The following is a 23493-nucleotide window of genomic DNA, read 5'->3' as shown; positions in this document are numbered from 1 at the left end:
TGATGATGTGGTTTCCATGCAGTCCTCGATCTGTAATAAAAAGAAACAGATTTTTGCAGAAAGGAGCTAGAGTTTGGCTGTTTTAGTTGAAGTTAGGAGAAATCTGCAGGCTTCTGAAATCTCTGACTCTGAAAACACCAAGGTTGAGAGAGTTCATGCATCATTACCAATGACTCTTTTTTTTCCCTTTGTCATACATAAAATGTGGATGCAGGAGTATATACACTGCTTTGTATCAATAGATTTTGATATGTTGATGTGTGAGAGCAAATGGAAGGCAGGCAGAGAGAGACTCCATGTGGCTGTCCAGATGATCTTCCAATGCAACATTTGATTAAAGTGATATACCACCAACCTCTACTGGAGAATCCACAAAATCCATTGTAGCAAATACATTTGTGACAGCAAAATATATTCAAAATTAGTCTTTGGTCTGTAAGAAGGATGTTGCTTATTTGGAACAGAAGTAGTGTTAAGTTAGAAATCAGAGTTTGTCTCCATATTAAAGATTGCTGAACTGTTCAGATTTAAGCTGTCTCATTTTATCAGAGTTGCACTTAAACTAAAAGAGAAAATGCTAGAAAATCTTAGCACATCTGGAAGCATCTGTAAGGAGAGATAAGAGCTGACATTTTGAGTCCAGATGGCCCTTTGTCAAAGCTAAAAGTTATAAAAAGTGGGAGGTATTTATGCTGCAGGTGGGAGAATGAAAGATAGCTATAACTCATTTTTCATTTCCTCACCCTGCAGTATAAATATCTCCCACTCTCTATGACTTTTAGCTTTGATAAAGGGTCATCTGGATTTAAAATGTCTCCTTCCAGATGCTGGCAGACCTGCTGAGATTTTCCGGCGTTTTCCCTTTTGGTTTCAGAATCCAGCATCTGCAGTAATTTGCTTTTATACTTAAACAAGCTTTATTCATAACACAGTTTATAATAAAAGATCCCTAATTTGTCAGTGGCATTACTCCTGGAGTGAAGAATCCTTTCCTCATATTTACACCAAGATAGAAAAACTGTTGAGCCTGGCTTCATAATACACCTGGGGTTCTGATCTGGGATCTTATCAGAAATTGGGGGGGTCTTGTGTGGATTAAACAGCATAACCCGTTGTTAGATTTGGGATTATTGAATTTGAGGACACTGAGTGTTAAGGAACTGGCGCTTTCTTTCAGGTGTTGTATTTTGTTCAGTTTAAATAGGGTGTGTCTTGAGGGAAATGGCTCTTTCAGAGGCTAAAGTTTTCCTGAGTGTGGGAGAGTTCATACAGAGTGATTTGTAAAGGGGAGTTAAAACAAAGCTTTCAGAGATGGTGACCAGGCTGCAGTTGACTGCAGCTGAAGGGGCAAAAAAGGCAGAGATAATTTCAGTGATAGCTGAGGATTTGATTTTGCAAGAGACACAGTCTGAAACATTAAAATTGGCTAAAATGAAATTAAAAATGAAACAGTAGCAGCAAGAAATGGAAATGAGACAGTTTGAATTGGAATGGAAAGAGAGAGAGAGAGGTAATGATAAATGAAACAGGAAGAGTGAGTGACACTGACAGAGCAAAAGGAGAGAGAGCAGGAAAGAGAAAAAGAGAAAATTTTAACTTCAGGAATTGAAAACAAAACTTCAAATTGAAATCGTAGATGAGGAGAAAGCTAAAACTGCAAGACTAACAGCAGAAATGATAGATAATTTTGAATTAGTTGGTAAATCAAGTTTCTGCGAGGGATAGAAACTGGGGAAAAGAGATACCCTGAGGTGGTCAAGGCAAATGAGGCCTCGATGGAGATTGTAAGGATAGTTTGCCTCAGTTAAAAAGAAAATGTAAGTAAGATTAACTGTTTTCATTGTAATAAAGTTGGACACACCAAGTCACGGTGTTCATAGAATCATTGGCTCCTTTCTAGACTGTAGGTATTCATTCAGCCCATCAAGTCTGCACAGCCTCCCTAACAAAGCACCTTACCCAGGCCCTGTCCTACATCCCCACATATTTGACTCATTAGTTCCCATAACCCACACATCTTGGGGAACTAAGGGGCAATTAACTATGGTTAACCCACTTAACCTGCACATTTTTGGACTTTGATGAAACTGGAGAACGTGGAGGAAACCCATGCAATCAATGTGCAAACTCCACACAGACAGTCACCCAAACTGGAATTGCCACAAGACGGGTGGCACTGTGTCAGCAGTGCTAACCACTGTGTCACTGTGTGGCCGTTGCTTAAGAAAAGTATTGGGAAGTCAGATACATTAAAAGGGGATAAGGCTGTAGGGTTTGTTAAATTGCAAAGGGGACCATGGTTGAAGGTGAAGGGGTGTCAACCAATGTACAATCTCTTCAGTGGTTGGTGGATAAGCAAGTGCCAGTTCATTTTGAAGTTTTTATTTTTGTGGGGAAAGTTTCCTCATGGTACAAGGAGGAGTTGGTAAGCATTAAGACCTGAAGGAGCAAGTCATTATTTAAACGTGAGAGATAAGGAGATGTGTAGTTCAGAAGGAGCGTTGCCAGGAAAGGTTATCGTGGGTAACAATATATCTGTCAAAGGTGGGAGTGATGCCTAGTGAGGATGAAAAGCCAGAGCAAAGCCAAACAACTGGTGTCCCAGGAAGCATAGCCTGGGATATTTCCTGAATGTTGTGTAACAAGAACAGACAGCCACAGGTTAAGACAGGAGGAGGAGAAATCAAGGAGTAAAGATAAGGAAACTGAGGTTCAGTTATCATAAACAATCTTTGACCAGATGGTTGATAAAGAAAATTAACAGGTGGAGGATGAAGCAGATATTTTTAATTCAGAAAAGTTGACAGAATCACAACAGAAATTGTAGAGATGAATTGCTGGCTCAGAAAGCATACATATAAGAATAGTCCGAGTCTATATTTGAGTGTTATTATGTTAGAAATAATGGTTTTGTGATGAAGTGGAAACTATTAGCGTTGAGGAGGATGTAAAATGGGCAGAAGTTGATTAACTTGTATTACCAGTGGGTAATAGAAAGGCGGTAATGATGTTCTGGCAGGAGGTCACTTAGGAATAAGGAAAGCTCAAGGGGAAAAAAACATGTCATTGACCTGGACTGTATAAGGATATAGTTGAATTTAACCAGACATGTCTCAGATTTAAGGTGCGGGGAGGAAAGTACAGAAGTGATGTTAGGGGTAAGTTTTTCACTCAGAGGGTGGTGAGTGAATGGAATCGGCTGCCATCAGTGGTGGTGGAGGCGAACTCGCTGGGGTCTTTTAAAAGACTTCTGGATGAGTATATGGGATTTAATGGGATTGGGGGTTATAGATAGGTGTTGATGTGATTGGCGCAACTCATGAGCCGAAGGGCCTGTTTGTGCTGTAGTGTTCTATGTTCTATGTCAGGTAATAAGGAAACCTCAAGTGGTGATAAAACCAATACCCTAATACCCATTCAGGCATTTGAGGAACCTTTCATGAGGGTTCAAATTGATTGCATGTGATCCTTGCTTATGACAAAAAATAGGAATCAGTATTTGTTGACTATAATGACTGAGTCTACTGGATTTGCGGAGGCTATGCCATTGCGTAATATTACACTTAAAAGGATCTTCAAAGAGTTATTTCAATTTTTGCCAGATATGGACTGCCCAGAGAAATCCAATCAGATCAAGGATCAAATTTTATATCAAAGTTACTCAGGGAAGTAAAGGATAGCTTCGGAGTAAAGCAATTAAATCAACTGCCTCCCATCCAGAATCCCATTTCTGAATGATTCCTTTGATTTGTCTTAATGTAGAATGTAGAAAACTGGAACAATTTTAGAAACTTAGGATAAACACTGATAAGGAGAGAGAAACTGAACTTTGGGCAAAAGCAAGAAAGAAATAAAAAGATATATAACAAAGGCTTCCAAATATATGTGAAAGGAAAAAAAAAGTAGCTAAAGTGAGATTTAACCTTCGCCAGCAAACTTGGAAAATTAGCAAGAAGGAATAATGAAATAGTAGAATATTTTCAGATAAAAGTATAATCCAAGAATAGTAGGAAAGCAGGGAGCAAAAGGAAGGCAGGAACCTAAAAACAGTAATAATCACTGAAGGAAAAAAAGCAATGGACACATTAAAGGGATGAGCAGCTGGCAAGTCCCTCACATTGGATTCTACATTGTTGAATGTTGGAATCCATACAGTGCAGAAGGCGACCATTCAATCAATCCACTCTGCAACGATGCACCAAAACAGCATCTTATCCAACCCCACACCCACTGCTCCCTATCCCCATAACACCACTCATCTACCATGGCTAATCCACTTAACCATTTTTGGATTAAGGGGCAATTTAGCATGCCCAATCTACCTAACCTGTATATCCTTGGACACGAAGGGTCAATTTAGCATGGCCAATCCACCTAACTGACACGTCATTGGACTATGGGAGGATACTGGAGCACCCAGAGGTAACCCACGCAGTCATGGGAGAACATGCAGGCTCCACAGTTACCGAAAGCCGGAGTCAAACCTGTGTCCCTGGCACTGTGAGGCATCAGTGCTAACCACTGTGTTGCTTTTTATTGAACTTTTTCTGTGATTTTTTTTTTAACTAATGTCACTGTGGATTGTGGAGAATGTATTTCTGTTTGAGTTTCAGTGGTCTTATCATGCAACCCTAGAGATTACTGGCAAGAGCAACTCTCCAATTCCCCATCCATGCCTATCTCTCGTCCAGAATTGGCATTTCCAGCACACTCGTAAACTCCTCTACCCTTGGGGTGGATCTGATACAGAGGATCTGACCAGATGGGTCTGATAGGAATGATCTTAGCTGGGTGGATCTGATGCGGAGGGTAGGATCTGGATGGCGTTGATGTGGAGAATTGGATCCGGGTGGGTCTGATGCGGAGGGTTTGATCGGGGTGGGTCTGATGCAGAGGGTTTGATCCGGGTGGGTCTGATGCTGAGGGTCGGATCAGGGTGGGTCTGATGCAGAAGGTCCGACCTGGATGGGTCTGATACAAAGGATCGGATCCAGGCGGGTCTGATACGAGGGGCGGGTCAGATCCGGGTGGGTCTGATGCGGAGGGTCCGACCTGGGTAGGTCTGATGCGGAGGGTCGGATCCGGGTGGGTCTGATGCGGAGGGCCGGATCTGTGTGGGTCTGATGCGGAGGGGTCAGATCTGGGTGGGTCTGATGCGGAGGATGTGATCTGGGTGGGTCTGACGCGCAGGGTCAGATCTGGGTGGGTCTGATACAGGAGGATTAGATTTGGGTGGGGTTGACTTCTGAATTACCTGATGCTGGTAGGATAAGTGCGGACATTGGTCTGGATGTGTTGCATGTATCAATATCTTCCTTCCTGGGGCCAGGAAGGGGGCAGGCTGGACATTGGGTATGAGGTGGAAACACTTTGTTTGATTCTGAAAATGAGCAGATATTTGGCTGGGCTTAAACCTGGCAGTGTGTGTAGATGAATGGGGACCTGAATCTGTGTTATGGGTTTGACGCTTAGTGAGATGCTGATGAATGTGCGCTCATGAGAAATAGCTGAAACTGGGAAGTCTGACACTGGGGTGGTCGAATACTCCAGTGGAGTATGACAGGAGGCAGTGTGATAATCGGTAGCAGTGAGAATCTGATACTGGGAAAGGAGACTGATACTAGTGAGTCTGATGTATGGGGCACGTTTGAAACAAGGGGAGCCTTATACTGAGCAAGGATATCTGACACTGGGAAGGGAGTCTGATACTGGCCGGGGAATCTACGACTGGAGGGGGTTCTGCTACTTGGGTGGGGGTGGGGGTGGGGGTGGGGGGGGCCTGCTACTGGGGTGGAGGGTCTCCTACTTGGGGGGTGGGGTGGTCTGCAACTGCGGGATATTGATACTGGTGGAGGAACCTGAAATGAGAGGGAATCTTAAACTGTGGAGAGGCTGACACTGGGGAGACTCTGACACTGCGGGGGTGGTGTCTGACAATGGCGGAATATGATACTGGGGAAGACTGGTAAAGGGCAAGTCTGATATTGGGCCATGAGCACACAAATCTTTGATTGAAAACTAGCTGGAAAGATTATCCAGTTAGAATCATAGAATGACAACAGTGCAAAAGGAGGCCATTCGGCCATCAAACCTACACCCACCACAATCCCACCCAGGCCCTGTCCCCATTACCTCACATATTTACCCCACTCATTCCACTGACACTAAGGGGCAATTTAGCATGGCCAATCCACCTAACCTGTACATCTTTGGAGTGTGGGAGGAAACCGGAGAACCTGAAAGAAACACACGCAGACACGGGAGAACATGTAAACACCACACTGTCACTGACCCAAGGCCAGAATTGAACCTGGGTCACTGGTGCTGTGAGGCAGCAGTGCTAACCACTGTACCACCGTGCCACCATCTTGAAACAACTCTTCAAAAACGATTCGGAGTGCCCCACACAATTCTCAGAAGGTGGAATATTTTGCAAAGTGAAGACACATCTCCATTTCTCCTTGAACAATTCCACTGGCATTATTTCATTTCTTATGTTGACTGATGAGAAGTGAACATCTTGAGCAAAAAGTGCAGTGCTTGAAGGTGTGGAGTTCTGCGCCTCAGATTGAAAGTTTGATGCCCTTAAGATCCCCAGGGTGTCTTTGACATTTGTTCACAGCCTTGCCTTCCATATCTTGTTGCAATTCTTTCAGGAAAGAGCATAATATCAAGGCAAAGCACTGTGAATGCTGAAATCTGAAACCAAACCAGACAATACTGGAGAAACTCAGCAGATCCGACAGCGCCTGTGGAGAGAGACGAGAGCTAATGTTTCGACTCAGGATGACTCTCCCTCGTAGCTAAAGACAAAGAAAATCAGACAATATTTATACCATGAGATTGGGGCCACTGTGTAATTGGACAGAGGCAAAGCTTTCTCAAAGGGTTATCTGGACTTGAAACATCAGCTCTTTTCTCTCCTTATAGATACTGTCAGACCTGCTGAGATTTTCCAGCATTTTCTCTTCTGACTTCTGATTCCAGCATCCGTAGTAATTTGCTTTTATCCAGAGGAATGTGGCAGTTGGCTGGGATTGGCACTCAAGATGGTTAACAAGATTTCAGAAACCAGAGAATCATGCAGTGCAGAAGGAGGTCATTCGGCCCATCGAGTCTGCACTGACCACACTCCCACCCAGGTCCCATATCCATAACCCCATGAATTTACCCTAGCTAGCCCCCCTGAGTGGAGAAATAAAAATAGCAATAACAGGTTATAAAAATGAATGAATAAGATGAAATGAAGATGTAAAATAAATGGAAATAGGTTGAAGATGGAGGGGAGAGAGTTCATGCTTTGAAATTGTTAAACTCAATGTCCAATCCTGAAGGCTGTGAAGTGCCCAATCAGAAGAAGAGGTGTTCGTTTTAGAAGCTGAACAACCTTTGACTGAAATCATCACCGAGACAGGGACTGAGATACTGGGTCAGCAGATTCAAAGCTGGGATGACACACCGACTAAGCAACTTGTACTCAGGGATATCTGTGAGCTATCTTCAATGCCTGATGTGGATATACCGGCATTGGACTGGGGTAAACACAATAAAATGTCTGACAACACCAGGTTTCAGTCCAACCGATTTATTTGATAGTAAATTCACTAGCTTTCGGGTTAGCCCCTTCGTCAGGTGAGTGGAGAGTTCTGGCCTCAGACAGAGCATATAAAGCACAGACAGTTTACAGATTACTGATTAGAATGCGAATCTTTACACCTAACCTGCTGTTCAAGTCTTAAAGTGGCTCACAATGTGTGTGGAAGGAGCACTGATCACAGGTTAAAGAGATGTGTATTGTCTCCAGACAGTACAGTAAGTGAGGTTTTGCAAACCCAGGCAAGTCACGGGGGTTACAGATAGTGCGACATGAACCCAAGATCCCTGTTGAGACCGTCCTCATGTGTGCGGAACTTGGCTATCAGTCTCTGCTCAGCGACTCCGCGCTGTCGTGTGTCGTGAAGGCCGCCTTGGAGAATGCTTATCCGAAGGTCAGAGGCTGAATGCCCGTGACCACTGAAGTGTTCGCCAACAGGAAGGGAACAGTCTTGCCTGGTGATTGTCGAGCGATGTTCATTCATCCGTTGCTGTAGCGTCTGCATGGTCTCCCCAATGTACCATGCTTCTTGCAACGTATCAGGTAGACAACGTTGGCCGAGTTGCAACAGTATTTACCGTGTACCTGGTGGATGGTATTCTCACGTGTGATGATGGTATCCATGTTGATGATCTGGCATGTCTTGCAGAGGTTGCTGTGGCAAGGTTGTGTGGTGTTGTGGTCACTGTTCTCCTGAAGGCTGGGTAGTTTGCTGCGAACAATGGTCTGTTTGAGGTTGTGTGGTTGTCTGAAGGCGAGAATGGGAGCTGTGGGGATGGCCCTGGCGAGATGTTCGTCTTCATCAATGATATGTTGAAGACTCCGGAGAGGATGTCGTAGCTTCTCCGCTCCAGGGAAGTACTGGACGATGAAGGGTACTCTGTCCACTGTGTCCGGTGTTTGTCTTCCTGAGGAGATCGGTGCGGTTTTTTTGCTGTGGCGCATCGGAACTGTCGATCTATGAGTCAAGCGCCATATCCTGTTCTTATGAGGGCATCTTTCAGCGTCTGGACGTGTCTGTCACGATCCTCCTCATCTGGGCAAATCCTGTGTATACGGAGGGCTTGTCCATAGGAGATGGCTTCTTTAACATGTTTAGGGTGGTAACTGGAGAAGTGTAGCATTGTGAGATTGTCTGTGGGCTTGCGGTACAGTGAGGTGCTGAGGTGACCGTCCTTGATGGAGATGCGTGTGACCAAGAATGCAATTGATTCTGGGGAATAGTCCATGGTGAGTCTGATGGTGGGGTGGAATTTGTTGATATCATCATATAGTTGTTTCAGTGATTGTTCACCATGAGGCCAAATCCCCAGAATCAGTTGCAACCTCTGCAAGACATGTCGGATCATCGACACGGATGCCATCATCACACGTGAGAATACCATCCACCAGGTACACAGTAAATACTCTTGCAACTCGGCCAACATTGTCTACCTGATACGTTGCAGGAAAGGATGCCCCGAAGCATGGTACATTGGGGAGACCACACAGACGCTACGACAACGGATGAATGAACATCTCTCGACATCACCAGGCACAACTGTTCCCTTCCTGTTGGCGAACACTTCAGTGATCACGGGCATTCAGCCTCTGACCTTCGGGTAAGCATTCTCCAAGGCAGCCTTCACGACACACGACAGCGCTGAGTCGCTGAGCAGAGACTGATAGCCAAGTTCCGCACACATGAGGACGGTCTCAACAGGGATCTTGGGTTCATGTCGCACTATCTGTAACCCCCGTGACTTGCCTGGGTTTGCAAAACCTCACTTACTGTACTGTCTGGAGACAATACACATCTCTGTAACCTGTGATCAGTGCTCCTTCCACACACATTGTCGGCCACTTTAAGATTTGAACAGCAGGTTAGGTGTAAAGATTCGCATTCTAATCAGTAATCTGTAAACTGTCTGCGCTTTATATGCTCTGTCTGAGGCCAGAACTCTCCATTCACCTGATGAAGGGGCTAACCCGAAAGCTAGTGAATTTACTATCAAATAAATCGGTTGGACGGAAACCTGCTGTTGTCAGACTTTTTACTGTGTTCAAAGCCTGACACAGTAAGAAGTCTGACAACACCAGGTTTAAGTCGAACCGATTTATTTGATAGTAAATTCACTAGCTTTCGAGGTTTGCTTCTTTGTCAGGTGAAGAGGCATCACAGTGGTTTATTTTTGCACTCCCCTCTTTGGAAGTGCCCCATAGCCCCCAGGACCCTCCCACTCTCTGCACCCTCCCAGCCCTCACCCCCACAGCAAATTTACAAATTTCCCTCACAACAAGGTGGTGGCCTCCCTTTGGCCTCACTGAATCCCTACAGCACAGAAGGAGACCATTGGGCACATCGAACTGCACCAGAAATCCCATCCAGGTCTTCCCCATAACCCCACATATTTAACCTGCTAATCCCCCTTGACACTGAGGAACAAGTTATCATGGCCAATCCACCAAACCTGCACATCCTTGGACTGTGGGAGAAAACCAGAGACAGCTTTACTGTCTGAGTACCATCCTTGACAATAACTGATCTAAAAGAAAAAGTTACATTTGCCATTGTGTCATATCCGTGCCACTCATATCTGTTCACACAGGAACTGGCTAATTATATCTTTAGCCCTTGCTCTCAGTCAGAGGAATGTGCAGAGGAGGATTGCTTTAAGATGTCTCTGTGTTGTGTGAAAGCCAGACTCTGGATGGTGTCCCTCTCAATGCTGCTGCTGATTGGTGAGTCTGTCTTCATTTCTGTCCCTGGGGGGGGGAGATGGATGAGGGTCGAGTGGGACTTTTCTTCATGTGAAACCTCTCTGTTGAAATGGTTCGAATGAGACCGATCTCACTCAATGTTAACGATTATTTCCAGATTGCCACAAACTCAAACCCTCTGTTTCTCTACAGTTTAAATAGTGAGTTCAGCAATGTTCACCTGGCTTGTTCAATCTGATGTCCCATCTCTCCCCTGCTCACTTTCTCACAGCTCGGACCCTCCAAAATAATACCCATTCTCCTGCCTGACCTGGACGCCAATGGTAAAATTCTCCTCGTGTTTAATCGCCAACACTGCTTAATCCCTCCCTATCTCTGTAACCACCTCCAGCCCCTACAATTCTCATCCTCCAGTTCAAATCACTCTCACTACTTCACTCCCTTCTCACTCTGTAATCTCCTCCAGCCTCTACAATTAGCTGTCTTTGTCTCTCCCTATTCTGTTTCTCTCCCTCTCAGTTTCTCACTTGTAATTTCTCATTCTCTGTCTCTCTGCCTATTCCTCTCTCTCTGTCTCTCTCTCTCTCTCTCTGCATGTGTGTTTGTCTCTCTGGAGCGCTTTCTCTGGCGCTCTCTCTCTGTCTCTCTCTTTCTCAGTTTCTCTGTCTGTCGCTCTCTCTCACTCGCTGGACATTAACAAGTTCTATTTTGCTCATTGTGTTAAGAACTCACCACATCCCCTTTTCTGACTTGTCACTTGTTCAGTTTCCACGTTAGCCTCTGCAGAAACAGCTGATGTGTTCATAACCACACACTTGTTAAAAATAAAATCCTCACATTACCCATTGATCATTTACAATTATTGTCCTTTAACTAATTACACATCAGACCAGGACTGACATTGTGAAAAACAGAGTGAAACAACACTGACTCCTCTTAAATTCATGAGGGAATCTATTTGTTTGTCCCACACCCCCAGTCAATTTTTATATTAACTCTTCTGTTCAGACCATCATTTTATCATTCCATTTCAAAAGGGAATAGCTCCAAAATTTCCACCATTTTTCTCCACATCTGTGTTATTTTCATTGTCCACCTCCATCTATTTGTGAATATGTTTCATTTCCCCAGAGAGTAACATTTAAATATCTACACATCTCTCCATCTGAGCCAGTTTTTAAGATCCCTTCCATTTTCACTTCCTCTTCCTTTACACTGATATCAACATCAATCCCCCCGACAATCAATACCCTGTGGGTTACTATTGATCAGACGCTGAACTGGGACCCAGCCTTATAAATACTGTGAGTACCAGAGCAGGTCAGAGGCTGGGAATCCTACGGAGAGTAACTCACTTCCTGATTCCCCCCAAAGCCTGTCCACCATCTACAAGGACACAAGTCAGGAGTGTGATGGAATACTCTCCACTTGCCTGGATGTGTGCAGATCCCAACAGCACTCGAGAGAGACTTGACACCATCCAGGACAAAGCAGCCCCCGCTCGATCAACACACTAACCCCCACCTTCAATATTCATTCCCCCACCACCGACACACAGAGGCAGCCGTGTGTACCATCGACAAGATGCACTGCAGTGACTCACCAAGGCTTCTTCAACAGCACCTTCCAAACCCGCCACCTCTATCACCTGGAAGGACAAGGGCAGCAGATAACTGGGAATCTGTAAGCTCCCCCTCCAAACTGACACCATCCAGACCTGGAAATTTATCAGCCATTCCTTTCCTGCTGTTAGTTCAAAATATTGGTGCTCCCTCCCTAACAGCAGTGTGGGTGTACCTACACCAGATGGGAGTGACTGATGTCCAATAACAATCCTGGAACATGCTTCCTAATAGCACAGTGGGTGTACCTACACCACACGGGACTGACTGATGCCCAATAACAATCATGGAACTCCCTCCCTAACAGCAGTGTGGATGTACCTGCGCCACACGGGACTGACTGATGTCCAATAACAATCCTGGAATTCCCCACTTTGGCAGAAATAATAGTAGGAGGGATATTTAAAGGGCGAAAAGCTGCAGCATGCTACGGTGCAGAGGGACCTGGGGGTCCTTGTGCATGAGTCGCAAAAACCCAGTCTGCAGGTGCAGCAGGTGATCAAGAAGGTGAATGGAATGCTGGCCTTTATAGTGAGGGGGATTGAATATAAAAGCAGGGAAGTCTTGCTGCAACTGTACAGGGCACTGGTGAGGCCGCAGCTGGAGTACTGTGTGCAGTTTTGGTCGCCGCACTTGCGCAATGATATTTTGGCCTTGGAGGGAGTGCAGAGGAGATTCACTAGGCTGATTTCAGAGATGAGGGGGTTGGACTATGAAGAGAGACTAAATAGACTGGGTCTGTACTCGTTGGAGTTTAGAAGGATGAGGGGGGATCTTATAGAGACGTATAAGATAATGAAGGGGATGGATAGGGTAGAGGTAGAGAGATTCTTCCCGCTTAGAAAGGACAGCAGGACTAGAGGGCACAGCCTCAAGATAACAGGAGGGGGGTGGGGGTAGTTTAGATCAGAGTTGAGGAGGAACTTCTTCACTCAAAGGATGGTGAATCTCTGGAATTCTCTGCCCGTTGAAGTGGTGGAGTCTACCTCGCTAAATATATTTAAGTCACGGGTAGATAGGTTTTTGACAGACAAGGGAATTAAGGGTTAAGGGAGGGAGCAGGAAAGTGGAACTGATCCACTTCAGATCAGCCATGATCTTATTGAATGGCGGGGCAGGCTCGAAGGGCTAGACGGTCTACTCCTGCTCCTATTTCTTATGTTCTTATGGAACACCTTCCCTCACAGCACTGTGGGTGTACCTACACCACATGGGACTGACTGGGTGTGTTTTTTTAATTCATTCATGGGATATGGTGTTGCTGGCTTGCCAGACTATATCACCAATCTGTAGTAGTCCTTAGACACCAACTGAGAGTCAATCATGTTGCTGTGAACTCTGGAGTCAGATGTAGGCCAGACCAAGTAAGGACAGCAGATTTCCTTCCTTAAAGGACATCTGTGAACCAGATTGTTTTTTCTGACAATCGACAATCGTTTCATGGTCATGAGTAGATACTAAATTCCAGATATTATTTGTTGATTTCAAATTCCTCCAGCTGCTGTGGTGGGATTCAAACCCGTGCACCCAGAATGTTAGCTGAGATTCTGGATTAATGGTTGAGTGATAATACCATTCGGTCATCACCTCCCCACTGATGTCCAATAACAATCCTGGATCTCCCTCCCTAATAGCACTGTGGGTGAACCAACACCACATGAGACTTGAGTTATAAGGAGAGGCTGGATAGACTGGGACTTTTTTGTCTGGAGTGTAGGAGGCTGAGGGGTGATTTTATAGAGGTCTATAAAATAATGGGGGCATAGATCAGCTAAATAGTCAATATCTTTTCCCAAACGTAGGGGAATCTAAAACTAGAGAGCACAGGTTTAAGGTGAGAAGGGCAAGATACAAAAGTGTCCAGAGGGGCAATTTTTTCACACAGAGAGTGAAAGACATTTTTTCACACAGAGGGTGTATAAAACATTGGTGAGGCCAAATTTAGAGTATTGTGTGCAGTTTTGGTCACCTAATTACAGGAAGGATATTAATAAGTTTAAAAGAGTGCAGAGAAGGTTTACAAGGATATCGCCGGGACTTGAGAAACTGAGTTACAGAGAAAGATTGAATAGCTTAGGACTTTATTCCCTGGAGCGTAGAAGAATGAGGGGAGATTTGAGAGAGGTGTATAAAATTATGATGGGTATAGATAGAGTGAATGCAAACAGGCGTTTTCCACTAAGGCTAGGGGAGAAAAATGCTAGGGGACATGGGTTAAGGGTGAAGAGGGAAAAGTTTAAAGGGAATATTAGGGGGAGGTTCTTCGCACAGAGAGTGGTGGGATGTGGAATGAGCTGCCAGATGAAGTGGTAAATGTGGGCTCACTTTTAACATTTAAGAAAAACTTGGGCAGGTACGCGGATGAGAGGGATGTGGAGGGATATGGTCCGGGTGCAGGTCAGTGGGACTAGGCAGAAAAGTGGTTCAGAACAGCCAAGAAGGGCCAAAATGCCTGTTTCTGTGCTGGAGTGTTCTATGGTTCTATACAAGGGTGGTGAGTGTCTGGAACAAGCTGCCACTTAACAATTCATTTGTCCCATTCTGTCTGTCCCAGTGGGTTAAAAGATTTATTAGACTCGATCCTCTCACCTGCCCTTCCTTACAATCTGTTAACTTTCCCCTTCTCCCATTTTCTGGTTGATGATAAGAGTCAGAGACCAGATTAATCATAAATTACTGGAAAGCATTTTTTCACATAAAAATTCAATTCTGCAGATGCAGCACATCTGAAAGTAAAACAAAGACAGAAAACGCTAGAAAATCTCAGGAGGATTGGCAGCGTCTGTGGAGAGAGGAACAGAGTTAATGTTTCGAGTCTGTGTGACTCTTCTTCAGAACTAAAGAGAGGGAAGAATGTGATGGATTTTATACTGTGTAAGAGGGAGGTGGAACAGCTGAAGAGTAGGATGTCGGTGACTGGTGGGAGCTCGGGGACATTAGAACCAAGATGTGTAGGGTACAGGGAGTGTGAATGGCAGTGTGAAGGGCTAGAGAAGGTGCTAATAGCTACATGAAGGTATGATAACAGAATGGGGGCAATCAGAGAACAAGGGGCAGTGCTCAGTGAAAGGTAAAGCTGAGAACAAGTGACAGATGGCCCAGTGGGGGAGGGGGTTTGTTACTTTGGGAAACAATTTTACTTTTTGAATAGTTGAAAGAGTCAAGACAGAGGAAAAAGGTCACAGTCAGAAGTCGTTGGACTCAGTGTTGAGTCCTCAATGTTCCAGCTCTCTTTGACATGTTGTGTCTGTGTCAGTGGCAGTGTTTTTGTGGTGAGATCATTCTGCAATATTCTAACAGATTGTTTCACCATTCTGTTTCCTTTTCAATGTGTTTCTTTGCAACCACTTCAGCTGGAGAAAACAGCGAAGAACACCGTGAGTAAAATAATTTAATAAAACTCCTCTCTAAATGTCTAAAGTCACTCTGAAATGAGAGAAATTATTAGCATTGATGAAGTGTAAAATGAAACTACAGAGAATACAGCATTTTATTCTAATGACACTGGGTAACTTCACTCAGTGGTAACACAGTGGATTAGAGGCAGTGAACAGTTCAGGACACCACAGATAAAAAAGGATATATATCAGCTAAAAGCAGTGCAGTGTATGGTGACCTGAATCTTAGTTGGGTATCATACAATAGGAGTCAATTAGTGCCACATTCCCTTCAAATTAAATGATTAGACATTTATTTATTCCAATTTTTCAGTAAATTCATTGGTCATGGAATGCGCTGGACCCAGCCATATAAATGCTGTGGTTACCAGAGTAGTAAAAAGTCTGACAACACCAGGTTTTAGTCCAACCTATTTATTTGATGATAGACTCACAAGCTTTCGGGGTTAGCCCCTTCGTCATTCACCTGACGAAGGGGCTAACCCCGAAAGCTTGTGAGTCTATTATCAAATAAATAGGTTGGACTAAAACCTGGTGTTGTCAGACTTTTTACTGTGTTTACGCCAGTCCAACGCCGGCATACCCACATCATGGTTACCAGAGTAGGTCAGAGGCTGGGTATCCTGTGGCAAGTAACTCGCCTCCTGATCCCCCCCCCAAAGCCTGTCCACAAGGAGACAAGTCAGGAGTGTGATGGAATACTCTCCACTTGCCTGGATGAGAGCGGCTCCCAACAACACTCGAAGTTCAACCATCCAAGACAAAGCAGCCCCCGCTCGATCGACACACTAACCCCCACCTTCAACATTCACTCCCTCCACCACCGACGCACAGAGGCAGCCGTGTGTACCATCTACAAGATGCACTGCAACAACTCAACAAGGCTCTTGTTACAGCACCTTCTAAAACCGCCATCTCTACCACCTAGGACAAGAGCAGCAGATGTATAGGGAACACTACCACCTGGATGTTTGCCTTCAAGCCCCACACACATCATTCTGACTTGGAAATATATCACTCGTTTGTTCAATGTGCTTGAATCAAAATCAAAAAACTTCCTCCCATCATCACTGTGGATTTACATAGGCCACAAAACTGCAGCAGTTCAAGATAGTGACACCACTACCTTCTCAAGGGGTAATTAAGGATGGACAATAAATGCTGGGTTTGACCAGCAGACCCAATGTCCTTGAATGAGTAAAAAGATCAAGGGAAGAGATCCAATAGATGGAGGAATAACACCCGTTTGGGGGTCCAGGACCAGGGGGTGTGTATTAAACAGAGATTGGAGCAAGATATTTCATACACAGATTTCAGAAACACTTCTGACAACACAATGACCTTGAGGTTTGGAAATCTCTCCCACAAATTGGCAATTGATCATTGATTATTTGTTGATTTTGAAATTGAGGTTGATGTCTCTGTTGAAGCAAAACCTGAAGGGGTCTGGGACACAGAATAGGGTGATACATTGGCTCCAATCTCACTCATTGGCACTGCAGGCACGAACCATAAGATGGTGCAAGCATACAAGGAGGCCATTCTGTCCTTGGCATCCCTGCCAGCTCTTTGATGGGGTGATTTAGAGAATTCCATTTCTCATCACATTCCCAAAAAACTGGTACTTTGTTTCTCAATAGAGGCACATATTCAATTTTCTTTCTTTAAGAAATGTCATTGATCCTGCCCCCTTGAGCGTGTGACCTGAAACATTTCAGATCCCCGTAAGTTCTGCCTGGGACTGTCCCTCTAATTCATAAGACATAGGAGCGGAATTAGGCCATTCAGCCCATCGAGTCCGTTCTGCTTCAGTTATCTGAAGTCTCTCCTCCCTGGGATGTTCCTAGTCAATGAATCCTGAATCCTCAATAAAACCTTGACATCCTTCCCAATGTTTGGTGCTAGAATTGCACAGAATATGCCAGTGAAGACACTTGCAGTCCTTTATCCACCTTCATCAATCGCGTTGTTTGTTTGTGTTGATCTCCTGCCTTGCTGAAGCCCTTTGCCTTTACTTGATCAGCACATTGAGCAAAGATAAAGATCCAGTGGAGACAATATTTATATTCTCTGAGAAGGGAGCAGTGACTTGTTGGCAAGTAAATTCTGATGAGTTGAGGCATTGTGATGGTGAACACACCAGTTAACTGCCAAGCATTGGTTGAAACCTTACAACAAACAACTTGAGTCAGATTTCTCCAAGCATTGCCCTGAGGGATGAATTTGTAAATGGCTCTCACCTTCTTTGTTCAGGTGAAAAGACACAACTGTCCTTTCTGCCTGTGCATTAAAGTATGTAGCTCGCAAGATACAGAAATGTTCCCCACTCATGATATTAAAATTGTTAGCATTCTGAGCATTATGTCAGGTGATGCTGTTTATCTGGGGCTGGGGGAGGGAGCAAAACCCAAGAGGTGCAGAAGGAAAATGCTGGGATGAAGTTGACTTGCCTCTCGCTTGATTTCAATCTTCATTGAAGTCAATACAGAGTAGAATTGAGCAGAGTTTAAATCTGGCCCCATTTGGTCTGTTCCTCCCACACTCCCTACCCTGGTGGGAGAAGGGAATGCTGAGGTTAACACTGTCAGACAGGAGTTTATTGAGGATGTTATAGCAGCAGAACTCATTCATTGTGAAGCTTGAATAAGTCGGGTTGTAGCCAAGCTACCGTGTCTGATGTATTGTTTATTTTACAGCTTCCCTACCCAAACCAACCCTGTCTCTGGATCCACCATCCGGTGCTATTCTACCAGGAGAGGAAGTTTCACTCACCTGTCATTTCCCTCTCACCGGCTGTAATGGTGATTTCTACAGGAATGACAATGATAGACTCGGTTATTTTAATGAATTTAACTACAACGCCACCTATCAGTTTAAAGAAGGTTTACCCCCGAAAGGTCACAACTCCTACACCTGTAAATATCGAAAATACTTTGTGAACAACAAGACCTGGGAATATTCCCCACGCAGTGATCCGGTGTGGTTAACTGTAACAGGTAAGCGAGACACACCAACATTCTCAATGGCAAACATAACACTCGGAATCAGAGCATAACACAGCACAGCAAGAGGCCATTCGCCCGTCCTGCTGTCTCATTGAAAGGAATCTCCAAATAATCACCTCGATTTTCCCAACAGCACAGATTCCCAACCCCGAACCGTCCCCGTCCTGTCCTACAATTCCTTTCCTGTTTCAGAATCCATCCAATTGCATTTGGAATGTGGTTACATCCCTCCACTACCAGTTCATCCAGTTCACACCTCCTCACTGTGCAGGAGGAAACCTCCCCGCTGTCTCCTGTGGTCACTTGGAGAATAAGAATGAACTTCTGACCTCCCCCTGCCCCCTCCCCTTCCCCTATCTCCCTTTCTGTGACCCTCGGGCAGCGGGCAGTGATCTCTCCTCACTGAATCTCCGGAAATCCTCCCGGATTTTCAATAGCTAAATTCAATTTCCCCTTAACCTTTACTGATCTGCACAGAACAATCTCACTTTCTCTAATCTCACCACTTAACTAAACACACTTATCACTATTTACAATGTAAAGTTTATTTAAAGAAAGTTTTTTTTAGTCACAAGTAAGGCTAATACTAATGCTGCAATGTAGTTAGTGTGAAATTACCCAAGTTGCCCATACTTCGGCATCTGTTTGTGTCAATGCACCTAACCACATCTTTTAGACTGTGGGAGGAAACCCACGCAGATGTGGGGAGAAAGTGTAAACTCCACACACACAGTGACCCAAGCTGGGAATCAAACCTGTGTCCCTGGCGCTGTGAGGCAGCACTGTTAACCACTGTGCTGCCCATATCTCCTCTTTCCAGGAGAAAATCTGTTTCATTTCTATCATGACTCCTAAGATTCCCAAAGTCCTTTTATTTGCTTTACCTGCTCTATTTATGACCAATGAGCTTTCAGATCCCACACTCTCAAGAAAGCCAGCCTTTGGCGTGGTCACAGCAGGGGAACGAGTTCAGTTTAACTGCACCATCAGCTGCCTGAAACCACAACTGCCACTTGAGGGATCCTGGAAATGTATTGATTCATCCTCGCAGTGTCCCAGACTCCACAAACACCTTCATCTTCACCCTCACAGATCTCAATCCAAATCACAGTGCTGAGTACGTAAGAAAGAACATAAGAAATAGGAGCAGGTGTAGGCCATCTAGCCCTTCGAGTCTGCCCCGCCATTCAATAAGATCATGGCTGATCTGTCGTGGCTCAGTTCCACATTCCCGCCCTCTCCCCATAACCCTTAAACCCCTCTCTTATCAAAAACCCATCAACCCGCGTCTTAAAAATGTTTAGCAAGGTAGCCTCCACCACATCAACGGGCAGAGAATTCCAGAGATTCACCACCCTTTGAATGAAGAAGTTCTTCCTCAACTCCGTTCTAAACCGCCCCCCCCTTTATCTTGAGGCTGTGCCCCCTAGTCCTACTGTCCTTTCTGAGCGGGAAGAGCCTCTCCACCTCTATCCTATCCATCCCATTCATCATCTTATACGTCTCAATGAGATCTCCCCTCATTCTTCTAAACTCTAACGAGTACAAGCCTAGTTTATTCAGCCTCTCCTCATAGCTCAACCCCCTCAACTCCAGCATCAGCCTAGTAAACCTCCTCTGCACTCCCTCCAAGGCCAAAATATCCTTGTGTAAGTACGGCGCCCAAAACTGCACACAGTACTCCAGCTGCGGCCTCACCAATGCCCTATACAGCCTCAGCAAGACCTCCCTGCTTTTATATTCAATCCCCCTTGCTATGAAGGCCAGCATCCCATTTGCCTTCCTGACCACCTGCTGTACCTGCAAGCTGGGTTTTTGCGACTCATGCACAAGGACCCCAAGGCCCCTCTGCACTGTCGCCCGCTGCAGTTTTTCGCCACGTAAGTAATAATCCTTCCGACCATTATTCCTACCAAAGTGGACCACCTTGCACTTGCCAACATTAAATTCCATTTGCCAGTTCCTGGCCCATTCGCCCAGCCTATCTAGATCCTTCTGCAGACTCTCCACACCCTCTGCGCAATTTGCCGTTCCGCCAATCTTGGTGTCATCAGCAAATTTCGACACCATACACTCGGTTCCCTCCTCCAGATCATCTATATAAATACAGCTGAGAATTTGAGAGAACAATAAAAGGGAGAGTTTATCAATCACCCTGTAGCCAACCTGTGAAGATGCCTGTAAAAAATGAGTGACATGTTCACATTTAAAAATCTCAAGCTATTTTCCAATCTCTCCATGGGCATGTTTCCTAATTTTTGTTCTCACCTCCAGCTCCTACAATTCTCTGGGGCACATATAGAAATAGGAGAAGGCCATTCTGCCCATCGAGCTTGTTTCACAGATCATGGTTAATCATCTATTGTTACAACGTTGTCCACTTTTCCCATCTCCCTTGGTGCCTGTCTTGAAAATGTTTGATGATTGAGATTCCACATTCCTCTGCAGTGGAGAATTCCAAAGACTTTGTATCCTCTGAGTGAAGAAATTCCTCCTCATCTCACTCCTCCATGTTCTATCCCTGATTCTGAGACTGTGTCCCCTGCTTCCAGTCTCACCAGAAACATCAAATGTACACAGAGCCCTTTTATGCCCTGGAAGAATTGTGTATCATTCAATAAAATCATCTTTCGTTCTTTGTGACTCTAACAGATCCAGGCCTGGTTTCCTCAAACTCTCATCATCAAATAATCTGACTTTCCTCTACGAAAAGGGTATCCTTCCTTAGATAAGGAGACCAGAACTGGACAATGCTCTAGGTGTGGTCTGACAAGGCTCTGTACAATTGCAGGATAACATCTTTACTCCGATACTCAAACCCTCTGGCGATGAAGGCCAGTTTATCATTTGCCCTGCTAATTGCTCACTGTCTCTGTATTCTAGCTTTTAATGTCCCATGGACAAGCAATCCCAGATCTCTCTGGACATCAACATTTACCAACCTCATGCCATTTAAGAGAAACTTTTTCTGTTTCTACTGAAGGAGATAATTTCACAGTTACTCTCATTATATTCCATCTGCCATGTTCCTGCCCATTCACTCAGCCTGCATAAATCTTTTTAAAGTTGCCTTGAATCATTCTCACAAATCACATTCCCAAATAGTTTTATAGCATCTTCATGTTCAAAGTCCTTTGCCCTGCCCTCCTTGTCTCTGTAACCTCCTCCAGCCCCTACAGTTCTCATCCTCCTCTTCAAATCACTCCCTCGCTCCCTCCCTCCCTCCCTATCTCTATAACTCCTCCAGCCCCAACAATTCTCATCTTCCTGTTCAAATCCCTCACACAGCCTCCACATCTCTCTGCAACAACAATCTGCTTTATTTTCCATTCACTCCGGTATATTGATAAAGGATTTTATTTTATGTGTGATTGATTTGTTACAGATAAACTTCCAGAGCCCACACTCTCTACAGAGCCAGCCTCTGGTGTGGTCACAGTGGGGGAACGAGTTCAGTTTAACTGCACCTCCAGCTACCCAGCCCACATCTCCCACTTGTACAAGAAACATAGCAGATTCCCTATCGATTCCCGGAACGTCTCAGACTCCGAGCGCACTGTAATCTTCACCCTCACTGACCTTGTACCAGAGGATAGTAACAAATACAGCTGCAGTTTTGAGAAAACTGTGAATGGGAAAGTTTACAAGTCAGATCGCAGTGCCTTCGTGGAGGTAACAGTGAAAGGTGAGAGGCATTTTAATTACTGAATATCTTTCCCATTGTTCCTGCAAGGAGGGATCGTTATATCCTCAATAATAACTCAATTCAATTAAACTTGTGTGTTTAATTTATTATAAGCAGCTGGCGGGGGAGAGACAGAGATACACAGAGAGACAGACAAAGAGCAAGAGGCCATTCACCCGTCCTGCTGTCTCATTGAAAGGAATCTCCAAATAATCACCTCGATTTTCCCAACAGCACAGATTCCCAATCCCGAACCCTTCCCATCCCATTTGGTCACCCTCCTGTCCTACGATTCCTTTCCTGTTTCAGAATCCATCCAATTGCATTTGGAATGTGGTTACATCCCTCCACTGCCAGTTCATCCAGTTCACACCTCCTCACTGTGCAGGAGGAAACCTCCCCGCTGTCTCCTGTGGTCACTTGGAGAATAAGATTTAACTTCTGACCTCCCCCTGCCCCCTCCCCTTCCCCCATCTCCCTTTCTGTGACCCTCGGGCAGCGGGCAGTGATCTCTCCTCACTGAATCTCCGGAAATCCTCCCGGATTTTCAATAGCTGAATTCAATTTCCCTTTAACCTTTACTAATCTGCTCAGAACAATCTCACTTTCCCTAATCTCGCTACTTAACTAAACACACTCAGCCCTATTCACAATGTAAAGTTTACTTATTAGTCACAAGTAAGACTAACACTAATGCTGCAATGTAGTTACTGTGAAATTACCCAAGTCGCCCACACATCAGTCAACGCATCTAACTAGCACGTCTTTTAGACTGTGGGAGGAAATCAGAGGATCCGGAGAAACCCACACCGACATGGGGAGAATGTGTAAATGCCACACAGACAGTGACCCAAGCTGGGAATCGAACCCGGGTCCCTGGCACTGTGAAGCAGCAGTGCTAACCACTGTGCCACCCATTGCACCATGCTGTCCGTATCTCCTCTTTCCAGGAGCAAATCTGTTTCATTTTCGTGATGACTCCTATAGATTCCCAAAGTTCCTATTTGCTATACCTGCTCTTTTTATAACCAATGAGCTTTCAAATTCCACACTCTCGATAAAGCCAGCCTTTGGTGTGGTCACAGCAGGGGAACGAGTTCAGTTTAACTGCACCACCAGCTGCCCAAAACCACAACTGCCATTTGTTAAGGGATCCTGGAAATGTATCTATTGATCCTGGCAATGCCCCAGACTCCACACACTCCTTCATCTTCACCCTCACCGAGCTCGATCCAAATCACAGTGGAGAGTACAGCTGGGAATTTGAGAGAACAATAAAAGGGAGAGTTTATAAATCACCCTGTAGCCAACCCGTGAAGATACCTGTAAAAAATGAGTGACATGTTCAAATTTAAAAATCTCAAGCTGTTTTCCAATCTCTCTATGGGCATGCTTCCTAATTTTTGTTCTCACCCCCAGCTCCGACAATTCCCTGGGAACAAACAGAAATACAAATAGGAGGAGGCCATTCTGCCCATCGAGCTTGCTT

Source organism: Carcharhinus amblyrhynchos, chromosome 7, assembly GCF_965287045.1.
Source record: "Carcharhinus amblyrhynchos chromosome 7, sCarAmb.v2.hapA, whole genome shotgun sequence".
NCBI lineage: Eukaryota > Metazoa > Chordata > Chondrichthyes > Carcharhiniformes > Carcharhinidae > Carcharhinus > Carcharhinus amblyrhynchos.
Note: the sequence above shows the minus strand (reverse complement) of the source record.